The sequence below is a fragment of the Monodelphis domestica genome, chromosome 5 (assembly GCF_027887165.1).
Source record: "Monodelphis domestica isolate mMonDom1 chromosome 5, mMonDom1.pri, whole genome shotgun sequence".
Taxonomy (NCBI): domain Eukaryota; kingdom Metazoa; phylum Chordata; class Mammalia; order Didelphimorphia; family Didelphidae; genus Monodelphis; species Monodelphis domestica.
The window spans coordinates 208,980,311-208,994,954 of record NC_077231.1 but is presented as its reverse complement, the minus strand read 5'-3'; the positions used below and the strand labels follow the sequence as shown (position 1 = coordinate 208,994,954).

The 14,644-nt window shown below is 39.6% G+C and overlaps 1 long non-coding RNA gene across 1 annotated transcript in view; it reads right to left on the bottom strand.

Annotated features, from left to right (window-relative positions):
• The window catches only part of LOC130454596 (uncharacterized), a 20,804-nt gene extending 6,659 nt beyond the window's left edge, over window positions 1-14,145 (bottom strand). The window contains exons 1-2 of the long non-coding RNA XR_008912311.1: window positions 12,447-14,145; window positions 7,938-8,031 (exon numbers count right to left, since the gene is read on the bottom strand). This is a non-coding gene — a long non-coding RNA (uncharacterized LOC130454596). The remainder of the gene's footprint in view (window positions 1-7,937; window positions 8,032-12,446) is intronic.
• Window positions 14,146-14,644: the final 499 nt, after the last annotated feature.

The following is a 14,644-nucleotide window of genomic DNA, read 5'->3' as shown; positions in this document are numbered from 1 at the left end:
GAGCAGAGAAAGTACAATGAATCCTCAACTTTCACAGAGTAACTCCCTAGAAAACTGTGGGAAACTTAAACACGGCTGCTGATACATTGAAACTGGGGAAAACTGGGGGTTAGGTTCCCGCAACCCCGAAAAACTATGATCTTACGCTAGAGATTGCTAAAAATACACTTTTCTGAATATAGTTCTTTATAATAAAACATTTAGTCTGACAACACGCACTTTTCCTAATACAGAAACCATATAATAAACCATAAAATGCAATGCACAAAACAAAACTGACAACATGCAAAACATTTTTCTCCCAGAAATCCCTAAAATTCGGTGACCTTTTGTGCTAACATCTCAATTTTTAATAACAACATTGATTTCAAACAACAGTCACTACAAGAACATACTCTATAACAAATAAAATTCTAAAATGAAACATTTTTTAACCTGATTCTTACCCCGTACCTTGTCAGATGGCAGCGTGAGGACATTGCACTGTACATTGTACTGCTGTGAGCTTCTCTACCTTATCCACCTTTCGAAAACCAGAGGAGAGGGGGCAGCTAGATGGCTCAAGGACTCAGTTCAAATCTGGCCTCAAACATGTCCTTGCTGTGTGATCCTGGGCGAGTCACTTAACCCCCTTTGCTTAGCCCTTACTGCTCTTCTGCCTTGTAACCAAATCCTAGTATTGATTCTAAGACAGAAAGTCATGGATCTTCTCAGCCAACAGTGGCTACAGTCATCCAGGCATGGAGTTTATCTAACATATTTCCATTGTATCTCTCACTTCACACCCTTGGTCTTAGAGCCCTAAAGACTTCCTGTATGAACTGATGAGAAAGAACAGTATCCAGGAAGAACTGTGGGAGCAGAAAAACAGAAGAAAAACAACTGCTTGATCACACGCTTCGATGGGAATGTGATTGGGGATGCAGACTCTAAATGATCACCCTAGTGCAAATATCAATATTGTGGAAAAAGGACTGGATCAGTGACACATGTAAAACCCAGTGGAATTGCTTGTTGGCTACAGGAAGGGTGGGGAGGAGAAGGATAGAGCATGAGTCACATAACCATGGAAAAATATTCTAAATTAATTAAATTAAATTTTTCAAATAAAAAAAGACTTTCATGTACAAAAAAAAATGACTTCTTCTATGCTTTGGGGGCCATAATAACAGTAAAAAGGAGGCCCTATGAAGAAAATAATAATAGCTAACATTTAAAGAGCATTGACTTTGTGCCAAGCACTGTGTTAAGCACTTTATAAATATTGTCTCCTTTGATCCTCATTACAATGTTGATAGATAAATTCTATTATTATTTCCATTTTACTGATGAAGAAACTGAGCAAAACTGACTTGCCCAGGGTCACACAGTGAGTGAGTTTCTGTAGTCTTCCTGACTCCAGGCCCAGACACCTACCCACCTAAAACTCTAACACAAAGAAAATATAAAACAAATTAATATTATATACTATGCAATAGGAGTTTCCACTGAAAATATACTGCACACTTGACCACCACAAGTTTAATAACATGGTTGAAAAAATTACTTAAAACTAGTCACACTTTAATTTCTTTATGCAACGTGCTTCATTTCATAATGAATTAACATTTTCACTGCATTTGGAAGCAGTATTTTGCTGAACACAAACATTATATATATATGTATGTGTGTATATATATGGCAGTACCTAACAATGTATAAGAAAGGAAGCATTGACAGGCTCACTCTAAGTATGTGGGGATTAAAGTCCCATCACACACATTCTGCCATTGAAATGGAAGATTCAAAACAGCTCAGGGGCTACCATCCAATTCAAAGTGACCTAAGGTCTCAAGCTTTTAAAGGTAAAAGTTAAGTTTAAAAGTTAAAAAGTTGAAAATTGAAAGTTAACCCGTGTTTAAAATGTTAAAAACCAAATTAAACTACATCTGATTCCTGTGCCATTTGGGATCCTCAGAGTTTCCTAGTCAAACATAGCTGCTGGTATAAAGTCTATCTACTATATCTATTTTCTCATTAAGCCATGCCCCTGATTTTGTGCCCTTGGGTTTAGAGCCCAAAGGACTCCCACTATGCTTCGGAGGCATAACTGGCACACAGTAGGCACTTAACCATTGTTGATTGATACATAGTTTACTTCCTATTGAATTTATTTTGAGTAGTATGACCCAATTAGGACTTAATTTGTAATGTAACTAGATGAAGTATTTTAGATCTATCATCTAGAAAGGATCAAAGCTCCAAATCCATTATTATTATTATCTAATTATTCCTTATCTTATTATTTAAAGAATACTGACCTAAGCTACAGAAGTCCTACCTCTTGTACCAGTTAACTACACGTGTTCTTTCATAGGATTTAGAGATAGAAATGACTTAATTTATCACCAAATTCAACTTTTTAATTTCATGTATGAAAAAAAACTGAGAACTAATCAAGTGAAATAACTTGCTCAGGGATTCACGGTCATCAGAGACCTGCTAGAGATAGAAACCAAACTCATTCCATCTTCTCATTCCAAATCCAGTGCTCTTTCTGGATCTGGGCCAAGCCACCATACTGGGACTCAATTTCCTCATCTCTCAAATAAGGAGAATAGACTAAATAATTTCTCTAATTCCCTTTTAATCTCAAAATTCCAAGGCAGAGGAAGGGAATCATCCAGAAAATAAAGATGGAAGATCTGAGCTTGGAGAGAGAAGTCAATGGGCTCCAGGGCTGTGGCTAAACAAAGTCAGTAGTGACCAGGTATAGCTACCTCATCCCCAGAAGTAATTAGAATTAGACCTCCAGCAGCTATTGAAAGATAAGATTTGGGGGTTACTTTGTTTGTCTCTTTTCTTTTTTGTTTGTTTTGGTAGGAAATTGGGGGAAACCATGGGACAGACAAAGCAAGAATCATGGGCTATTTCATCCACCCTTCCCCTGTACCACAAGCCACCAAGTAGGTCTACCTCTAGAGCAAGCCTTAGGATTAGACTTATTATAATTTTAAGAACACAAAAAAAAATCTCCCTACTCACCCCAAAAGACATGTTCCCAATTGTTCCCTGAAGCCTGAAATTACTTTAACTTCAGACAAAGCTTTTCATTATAAAAAACATGAGATGTGGCTTAAAATGAAAATATCTAAGAAAGAGATAACAAAGGAATGATGAAGGCTGACCTACATCCATAAAGAAATTCATTTAGATTCATGTACACAAAGGAAAGTGAAGAAAGTATAAGGTGGAAAAGTGGGGAGAAAGGGCAGAGAAGAACCATCAAGGCAGGAAATAACACACTCACACAAAAGTCAAGTGCCTAAAGACAAACTTGATACAACAAAGATGGATAAGGGAAGAGAACCAACACTTATTAAGAATCTACTATGTGCCAGGCATAGTGCTAAGATGGAGGGAGGATGGAAAGGACAGCCAATAAATAGATGAAGGAGAAGGAATGTTTATTAGCCTTTTATTGTCCCTAGAGACAATCTGTAAAAATTCTGTTTGTTTCCTCCTTCTCAGAAAAGTTTCTAGCTCATACTCAAAGCTGAATGAGGATGAGGGGTTTCCAGTCTCTTCATTTAAGGGTTTCTTCCTTTGTCATATATAACATCTGTCAATCTTTCAAGGGTTTTTGTGTGAGTTCAGTATCTTCCTGACTGACCACACTAATCCCATCTTTGCAATTGGCTCCCTAGAAAAAAAGGTCGACCTACATTCCCACTGTTTTATGAGCAATGAGAAAATAAGGACATATGGGCAATTCTTTAAGCATTTGGTTTTAGAAATCTGTTTCAGCAGAAGCACAAACTCTTTTCCCTGGGATGACCCAGCACTGTCTAGACCCTAGATACTCTCTAGAATAGAGGTCTTACCCTGGGGACCACAGATCCTTTCCATGGATAACGTTCATGGGATCAGTCAACTTGGATGGAAAAAAATATTGTCTTTTTTTTTTTCACTAATCTCTACCTGAAATTCAACATTACTTTCAATTGCTCATTTAAAACACCCATTATATTGAGCAGGCATCCATGAGTTTTCATCAGACTGCCAAAGTCATCCAGGAAGCACAGAAAGTAAAGAATCCTGATCTCAAGGGATCAGCTTTTGGTTTTAGCTCTTCTCCCTGAAGAAGAGTTCCAGATGCACTAGTTTCTAGAAAAAGAGCCTGGCTTTGGGTCTCTATTTGAAAGGAGTTTAAAAATTATTGTTCAGTCATTTCAATCATGTTTCACTTTTCATGTCCCCAAGGAATTTTCTTGGCAAAGATACTGGAGGAGTTAGCCATTTCCTTCTCCAGTGGCAAAGAGGTCAAGTGACTTGCCCAGGGTCACACAGTTAAGAAATGTCTGAGGCTCCAGTTAAAGCCAGGATCTCTTGTATCCAGACCTTGCTCTCTATCCACAGAGTCACCTAGCTGCCCCTCAAATAAATATTTATTGTCATCTATGGTCACGGTGCTACACTAAGGTAGCACCTGCCTTCAAGATACTTACAATATGTTAAGAAAGTTAACATGTACACAAGGTGCAATTGCCTTAGGCTAGCACCTTGGCCGTAGATGATAATAAATGTTTATTTGTTATGTTATATGATATATAACATATAACATTTATAGTATATATTGTATAATGATGTTTTGTTATACGATATATAATATAGGTAATGTTTATATTATATATTATACAATATGTAATGTTTATATTCTATATCACATAATATGTAATATTTATATTAAAAAGGATTTTGCCCAATTTGGGTGGGCAAAAGAAAAAGAGGGCCTTCTTGCAAAGTCAGGCAATAATACTCAGGATGTATTTGAGGAACTATAAATAAATTAGCTTGCCTAGAACCTAAAGGAAAATGAGATGAGCCTAGAAGGATGGATTGGAGATAGATTATAGATGAAGACTGGAGATAAATTATAGACAAGAATCACTTAATACTAGGCTTTCAAACTTTGAATCATTTGATTTGGCATTGATCTAAAAGTCAATGGGTAGTCATTGAAAGATTTCGATCAGGGGAATGAAGTGATCAGAACTACGCTTTATAAAAGTTTATGTGATGTAAGAGAGAGGGAAAGAGAGAGAGAGAGAGAGAGAGAGAGAGAGAGAGAGAGAGAGAGAGAGAGAGAGAGAGAGAGAGAGAGAGAGAGAGAGAGAGAGAGAGAAGAAAAGATTATGTGATAAAGAGGAAAAAAACCCTGAAGCCCTAGGTCCAAATCTTGGGTCTACTACTTTTGTGACCTTAGCTAAGCAAGTTATTCAATTCTTTAATTTCCCATGGCTTTTTTCTTCTCTGCCTCCAAAAAATTCCAGGTCTCCTCCATTTTACAAAGAAAATCTCCACATCAAGCAACTCCAGCCAGGTTCATCCACAGATTGTTACTTGCATACACCATCATGGCTTGACTTCCCTTTGCCTCTCTACACTCTTATCTATTTATCTTTTTTAAATTAGATTTTATTTTATCTGCAGCTCTGAATTCTTCCCCTTCTACCTCACCCTCTCCCTTATTGAGAAGATAAACAAATCCTATTACTAACATGTATAGTCAAGCAAAACATTCCCACATTAGTCATGTCATAGTTATGTGTGTCTGTATATATATATATGTAACTATGACTGTGTGTATGTATGCCTTGATCTGCACTCTGGATCCATCGCCTCTTTATTTGCAAGTAGGTTTTGCTTGCCTTGTGAGATGAAGCTCATTTCCTCTCCTTGAAAGCTGTCCTTATTCCCTCCTCTAAACTCCTGTCACTTTTTCTATTTGGCACTTAGCAAGGACTTTCTTGTATTTTACTCTGTCCCACCGAGAATGAAAGTCCATTGACTGAAAATATCATATCCTTCTTGAACCTTTTCTTGGTCCTCCTAGCTAAAAGTCATCTCTTTCCTTTTATGCCAAGGGTTGTAAAGAAAAGAACATCTCTTGTGAAATGCTTCTCCTTATTTCCAAAAGTATAAATACAAAAAGAAGGCAAGAAATCCTATTGTTTGATAATTACATTTATTTAAAAACATTACAAGGGGCCCTTTCTGATATTGTCATTAGAGGGCTTGGTCAGAGAGAAGAAAACTACTTACTCTGGGTTCAGACCCCCTTGTCAGGGCTTCTGGTGGAACTCACAGGTTGGGAAACGATGAAATAATTGCTTTTACACTGCTGTGTTGTTCTTCCTTCAGTTCAAAAAGGACTGGGGACATCACAGGATGATGTCTTGACTTTCAAACGAATTAGATTTAGTAATGATTCAGAGTTGCACAAAGTTGTCAGACCTACTCTCTCTTCCAGAATCATCAAAGTCTAGTAGAAAGACAAAAATTAATACAACTGGTACCTAGGGGATGACCATGGCATCTGAAAGCTGACCAAGCTCTGCATGCTCCACGGTGCTGCATCAGCCACCTTCATGGCCATTGGAATCATCTTGTTCTCATCCATCCATTCTGAGGGAATGTCTTCACGTCCTTGGGATAGACATCCCCCTCACTGATGGGTCTGAGACCTGTGGGTCCCTTGCCTAGTTTTTTAGCTCACCTGTTTTACTGGGATGTGCTTGTTTTGCATTCTAAGGCTTCTTGGAGCCAAAGGTAGACACCAAAGGTGGATGAGCAGCCCTCAAAGGGGTTAAGCAAGTCCTCCCTAAATACCCCATACAGCTCCCCACACCCCCATGATATAGGTACAGGCAATGGTTTTTTAAAGGAAGGATCTAAAATCATGATTTCATCAGTTTGGGAAATTTCCAAACCCATGCAGATTGGAGATTCACTTGTTCCTCTGGTCCTAGGGAGCTTCCCTGGCCACTGAGAGGTTAAGTGATTTTCCTGTGGTCATATATCGATGTGAGTAAGAGGCAGGACTTGAACCTTTCTTCCTCTTGTAGCCCTCTATGCCTAATGCCACAATGACTCCCCAGGCAAGCATTTGTAGAAACTGAGGCAGAGAGAGACAGACAGACAGAGGCAGAGACAGAGACAGAGACAGAGACAGAGACAGAGACAGAGAGATAGAGAGAGGAAGACTTGTCCTCTTTCATAGGCTTTTAAGTGCTGGAGGACTCCAACTCACTGATTTTTTACTACTGGTCCTGCTCAAACTAATGGAGCTCTTCTCTCTAAATGGCTGATGAAAGCAAAATACCCAGCCTTTTATCTGAAAAACAAGTCAACCCAAAAAGGGGAACAGTGAAAGAAAAGCTAAGGCTATGTAAAGGATTGCATAGAGTCACTAATAATAAGAGAAATGAATTTCAAAACCACTCCCGAGTCTCACCTAAGATGACAAAAGATGAAAATGATCAATAATGGAGTGTACTAATACACTATTGTTGGTAAAGCTGTGAATTGTTCCAACCACTCTAGAAAATAATTTGAGATTGTTTGAGTTTAGTTATTAAAATGTCCATGCCCTTTGAGCCCGAGATCTGATTGCTAAGCATACGCCTCTAAGTAGGTCGAACATGTACAGGTGGAAAGGCTCACAGCAACATTTCCTGTGGTTGTAAGGACAGAAAATAAAATAGATGCTCCTGAATTAGGTAAAAGCTAAAAAAAAAACGATGGGAGGGAGGGAAAAATGGTAAAAATCAAAAAGCTATAGTGGGGCAGCTCAAAAAATGAATATGTGATTTGCTCCCAGGCAAATCCTTGAGCTGACTGAAGTTGCAATAAAGAAACCAGAGCCAAAATGTCCAGGTGCAAAGCCCAGTCTTCCCAGTTTGCCCTGCAGGGTATCTTTGATTGGTTTGCTTTCTTTTCTTTGGTTCTGCTGTTTGAAGAGTGGACATATTGCTGATGTCTTGTGTAAAGAATGTGTGCCCTGGGTGGTCTGAGCTGGCCTCAGGGCAGTATAGGATGGAGGGAAGAAATGGAAAGAAGTTAGGCACAGGGGGAGAAAGCAAGAGGCCAAGATGCCAGGGACTGAGCGTCCTCACCTCTCAATGGGGTGGGAAGCTGGATGGGTCACTCTGCTGTTCTGTGACCTCCAACTCCTCTTCTGGAAAATGGAGATAACGATGATAGTTCAGCCTGCAAAAACAGTGTGAGGAGTAACCAGTGAAAATGAGTCCGAAGAATTTGGAAAAATCCATGGTTCAATTCTAGTTCTAGTTCTAGTTCTAGCTTGTGTTTTCCTTAGGTTTGATTTTTCTTGGTTTTTTTCTTTGTTTGTTTTTAGCTCCATAGGTTTGCAAATATCATCATCATCATCATCATCATCATCATCATCATCATCATCATCATCATCATCATCATGAATAGACCAAATTTACCATAATAAACTATTTTTGTTCAATCATTTCAGTCAGATCTAACTTTGTGACCCCATTTGGGGTTGTCTTAGGAAAGATATTTGAGCAGTTTGCCATTTCCTTCTCTAGCTCATTTGACAAATAAAAAAACTGAGACAAACAGGATAAAGTGACTTGCCCAGGGTCACACAGCTGGTATATTTGAAGTTGGATTTGAACTCTACTGACTCCAGGCTCAGTGATTTCACTGTGCCACTTGACTGCTCGCATCATAATAAATACCATTACAATTTTTGTGTAACAAAAAGAATTCTGAGTGATGGCCAATTGTCCATTTATTTCAGGTTTTTATTTTCTCATATTATGTAAAATACGTCCTAGAACTTCAGATTCTGTACATGCACTGGATTCAAATGTTGAGGTTGTCCCACAAATAACACTAACTGATGCCCCAAACCAAGATTTACCCTGGAAACCTTGGAATATGGCCTCACCTAGGAAACCGCTGGGAACATATATCGTCATATAGCTCCTGTCAAAAATCGGGGTGCACTCAAAATCCACCAGTCAGCCAGTTCTAGTCTCTTGTCATTGATCTTTTCTTCTACTTGATGTAGTTAAGTGAGGAGGTAAGAACTGAGCTTGGAGTGGGAGGAAAGACCTCCAGCCTTCATCTTCTCACCAAGGTGGCCAGATTGTGCCCCACAGATGGAGGGTCCTTCTGTTGCTTCTCTCACTATTGCATCTATTTCTTCTTGATTTGAGATGAAGAGGATTTCAGATGGCCACAAGCTCGTGAGCTTTGAAAAGTCAAGTGGGCAGTCTATGGGAGGTGTGGGAGCAAAGTCCATCATAGCCACTGGCCATTTGGACCATGAGCTGAATTTTTCCACTTCCCATCAAGAGATGTTGGTCTGAGTGTGTTTAATGGTAACAACTGCCTAGATCTCTTCAGTTGTGTCTTTATAATGGCAAACAGCTGGATTGGGAGATACTTCAGAAAATCGACTGAACTTCATCCAGATGTTTACCATCGTGTTTCCACAGTTAACACTTTAGAAATACATCTATTCAATGGGAGAGCTGGGCTGACCAAGGAAGCTGGGATTCCTGAGTACAAGGTAGCATCCGCATGGACTTTATGACTGGGGAACATTTGTTTTTGTTGTTCATAATATCTTTTTCATCTCACTGCAAACCCAGATTGTCATTTCCTGAGTCAATTCTAGGACCGCACACCTAAAAATCCCCATCTGATCCAGAAATTATTTTGGTTAAAATAATCTTGTTTTAGGTACCAACGGGGAAAATCAGGATGGAATCCATTTTTTTAAATCATGCTAACCAATTCCTTTGGTACTGTGGTGTTGTAGATTAGAGTCAGAGGATCTGGATTCAAATTCTATTCTCTTATTTTCTAGCTTTGTAGTCCTAGACAAATCACTTCCCTTTCTGGCCTCAGTTTCCTCATCTGAAAAATAAGGTAGTCAGGCAAGATGATCTCTGAGCTTGAAATGGCAGATGAGGGAAGCAGGAGAATTTTAAGGAGATCCTAAAGTAAGACCAGTATGAGAATTTTTCACAAATCCCTTTTGAATGTATAGATAATTTTTTAAATAGTTGCAAGTTACTCTGAAACCATTACTAAAGGGTGGGCTCCTTTTTCATTTTCTCTTAGACACAATGGGATCCAGCTTATTGATATTAAGTCAAAAGGAATCTTTTTTTTTATTTTTCAGAAATCTTCCATTTTATCCATGTTACATGGTCTTTCACTAGACACAAACATGGTGATGGTTGTTTTTCGATTATTTTTCAATCATGTTCAAATCTTCATGATTCCACTTAGAATTCTCTTGGCAAAGATCCTGAAATGGTTTGCCATTTTCTTCTCTAGCTCATTTTATTTAGTTTTTTAGTCTTACCTTTCATCTTAGAATCAATACTATGTATTGGTTCCAAGGCAGAAGAGTAATAAGGACTAAGCAATGGAGGTTAAGTGACTTGCCCAAGATCAGACAGTGAGGAAGTGTCCAAGACCAGATTTGAACCCAGGACCTCCCATCTCTAGGCCTGGTTCTTAATCCACTGAACCACCTAGTTCATTTTAAAGATGAGTAACTGAGTCAAACAAGGTTAAGTGACTTGCCCAGAGTCACACAACCAATAAGTGTCTGAGACCTGATTTGAACTCATGAAAATGAGTCTGATTTCAAGGCCATTGCTCTATCCACTATGCCACCTGGCTGCCCCAATGTGGGCCAATGCTTTAATTTCACCTAGCAACTTTTCTCAAAATCCTCAATGTAGATTGTATCTTGTTAGTCATTCATTTGTCATGATGAAAAAGATCAGTGACATGATCAAGAAAATGACCATTTGAATAGTCCCATGTAGTCCAATGGGTACCCTAAAAAATATTTGCAAAGGAAAAAGAAATGCACAGAGAGGCTAAATGGATTAATCTAGATAATGCAGAGCAGGAAAAGAACACTATCACAATTCATATCAGTGTTTCTCCAAGTAAATCAGTATGTGAATGGGGAAAGGGTACAACCAGAGGTGAGCTGGCTCTTATGACAAATGCTGTTAAATTTCCAATGTGAACAAGTAGACTTTGGAACTAGAAAATGCTACTCATTGGGCTTGATATATGGTTTCTAGCTGTGTGACCTTGGGCAAGTCACTTAACCCCCATTGCCTAGCCCTTCCCACTCTTCTACCTTGGAACCAATACCCAGTATTGATTCTAAGATGGAAGGAAAGGGTTAAAAAGAAAGAAATAATACCTTAACACTTCCTAGCTGGGTGACCTTGGGCAAGTCACTTAACCCCCATTGCCTAGCTCTTACCACTCTTCTGCTTTGGAACCAATATGCAGTATTGAGTCTAAGAGAGAAGATAAAGGGTTTCTTTTTTTGGTTGGGTTTTTTTTTTTTAATGATGAAGGAGAATTAGATAATCAGCTTCCTCCAAGGATCCTCTCCACTTGCTACCATCACTGCCTCACTATCTACTCACTCCTCAGACTCATAATGTAACTTTCTTTACCTGAAGAGTGAGAAGAGGCAGGATGGCCCAGTGAGAGACCATGGAATTTAGAGCCAAAAGACTTGGCTTAGAAACCCAATGCTGCTTCCTTAAGTGATCTCAGGTAAATCACTACACCTGTATGGGCTCCAGGTTCTTCATCTCTAAGATAAGGAAACTGAAGCTCTAGAACTCATCTTCCCAAGTTCAAAGCCAGCCTCAGACACTTACTAGCTGTGTGACCCTAAGCAAGTCACTTCAACTCGTTTGCCTCAGTTTCCTCATTTCTAAAATGAGCTGGAAAAGGAAACAGCAACCCAATCCAGTATCTTTGCAAGAAAACCCCAGAGGGTCACAAAGAGTTAGACATGCCTGAAAAATAAAGGGTCTTTTGAGCTCTAAATCTGTGATCCTTTGAGTAGTTGAACTTGATAAATTCTAAGTTCTCTCCCTCCAGCTCTACTCTTTGATGGGGATTTTATGAACCAAAGAGAATCTACGAAATCCACAGAGTCACTGGATCTCCTTGAACTCTAAATGTTACCGTTCATTGTGTTGCAAATGTTTGCCCCAAACACAGTCAGTTGTATGAGTCTCTGACACTAACCCTCTAGTAAAAAAAAAATTCTACCAGTTTTTATCGGAATTTATATGCATTTCTGTTGTCTAGCCAGAACATTGGCTACCTGATTTGGAGAACTTGGCAGGGTGCCATTTTGCTCAGCTCGAGACTATAAAATCCATAGGATCGCTGCCTACTCACAAAGCCCTTAGTCCCAGCTCCAGGCACCTAATTTCCAAGGTAGAAAGACCCAAAGGACTAGGGGAAAAGTATGTGCTGATTTCAGCTCTTTCCATAGGCTTTATCCCAGACACAGATGGGAATCCCCCTGAAGTGACATGGAAAGGGGCAGCTAGGTGGCTCAGAGTATTGAGAGCCAGGCCTAAAGATGTGAGGTCCTGGGTTCAAATTTGACTTTAGACACTTTCCAGCAAGTTGCTTAATCTTCATTACCTAGCCTGTACCCTTATCCTTCTTCTGCCTTGGAACCAATACACAGTATTGAGTCTAAGCTGGAAAATTAAGGGTTTGGGGTGGGGAAGTAAATAGAAGTCTTGGCCAAAGCTTCACCCAGACACCATGGTGGTCCCTCTTTGGCTTACCCTTAAACAGAGGATCTCAGAGCACATCTAAGGCAGCACCATGGTATTCCTTCACCAGAAGCTAGAGCGGTGGCTGCATGGGAGGCTCCCTAAAGAGGATAAAATCCTTTCTAGGGTGTGACAACCACTTGGCTGGAGATAGCTGGCAAGGGTCTGGGAGTCTGCAGTTACATGAATGAGGAATGTTCCAGTTCGTTCCATTGTCTTGGATCAGCATCTCCTATAATTATAAAATGCTTCAAGAAAAGGAGGCAATGATTTTTGACATTTATGAGAGTAGATCTCTTTGCAGTGTGGTATGGGGACATCAGCAGAGAATCTGGTGCCAGAGAACCTAGGTTCAAATCCCAGATCTTCCATTTCTTACTTGTGTGACCTCTTTAGGCGATGTCACTCCCTGATAGGCACACCAAACATCCTGGGTCACCCTGTCCCCACCTCCTTCCCTGGGTCCCCCATTGATCCCTTTCCCATGAGAACTAGGAGTTCAAGAAAGGCATGATTCAGATTTCCAATACTAGACCGAATCTTTTTCATGCTCTTTCATGATAACTCTTTGTCCTGGTATTTATGCTCTAGGAGAGGAATCACAGGGAAGTCACACCAATCTGCAGATCACTGCCTCACTTCACCATCTCTCTCAACCTCCAGAGTTGTGCTCTTACCTTGGTATTCAGGGCTCAGTCACTCTTGATGAAAGCCCCTGAATTTGCCTTCCAACAGTCATTCTTTGCACTCGAAAGTGCCTTCCCAGGACTGAGAATTCCCAAGCAGTTCCCACACTCCACACTCTCTCACTCTTTCAAAGTTCCATGATTGGACCTCTCCAACAAGCCAGAGCCCTCTCTCAGCATTCCTCATCCCTGCCACTTGGAATTCCTGGTTCCTTTCAAGACACAACACGAGTGCCATCTTCCACGTGATGTCTTTTCTGCCTTCTCCCCTCCCCAATTCTACCCCAGATGCTAATACTTCTCCTCTAGCACCCACCAAGGATACCTTTTATCTGTTTTTGTCTGTGTTTTGTATTTACCTAGGTAAAGACATTGAACCAATCAACCAAAGGTATGGACACTTTCTGAACACCATAACTGAATCAAAATCAATGAAAGGTATAAGCTAAGCATGAATTATTGGGGTTAGTTGAAAGAATTGGAAAAATCTGTGGACTAAGATAATAAAGTAAAGATATCATAGCAGAAGCATTCCAGCAGCTGCTTTGAGAATTAAGCTTCAAGAGCTTGAATGATAATAAGTTTTCCCAGACTATGATTATGACAAAGTGAGTACAGCCAGGTGGGTAATGAGACGGCTGAGATTTCTTTCCTGTCTCCTCTCCTTAAATGAAGGTTGAATTCGTTATTCCAACCTCCAGTCTGAAGAGGGGTCAGCAAACGGTAAGCAGGGAGGAAGTATTATTCTCCCCATCCCACATTCCCCAACTGACCATATAACTGGAAACTAGACCAAGAATAAGCAATGCATCCAGCTGGGTGCTGAGAGAGGGCCAATCAGAAACTCTCAGGAAAAGCAGCTTTGAGACTAGATAGAAGTCTCAACCTTCATAGCCAAGTAGAGTAATATCTCAAGGGAGCTTCATGAGAAGTCCAGGAAGGGGAGAAGAATTTCCATCGAGCTAGGAGATAAGAGCTATGAGTTGCCTCCTTGAGTTCCCTCTTTTACCTCTCTAAGCTTGAATCCACATATAATATATATATACACCCCAGATGCTAATACTTCTCAAGCACCCTCCAAGGATATATATATGTATCCTTCTCTCTCTCTCTCTCTCTCTCTCTCTCTCTATATATATATATATATATATATATATATATATATATATATATATATATATATATATATATATATATATATACATGTGGAAGAATATGTCCCAGACTTGAGGGAGGAGTGAAGAAGGCAGAGATGTTATGTTTGCAATGCAATAACCAACCAATGACCAACCAAATAACCAATTATGCCCCTCAGTGCTTATCACAGTGCTTGCAACGTAATAGGTGCCTAACAAATATTTATTAAATGAATGAATGATGAATTCCTAACAAAGGGGTGACCAGGACTAATATACAACATGACAAGTTTTTGAATGTGGTAAATACATGGGTTTGTTTTACTTGACCTGTCAATAGTCAGTATAAACATTAATCAATGCCTATGAAGTACCAAGCACTATGCTA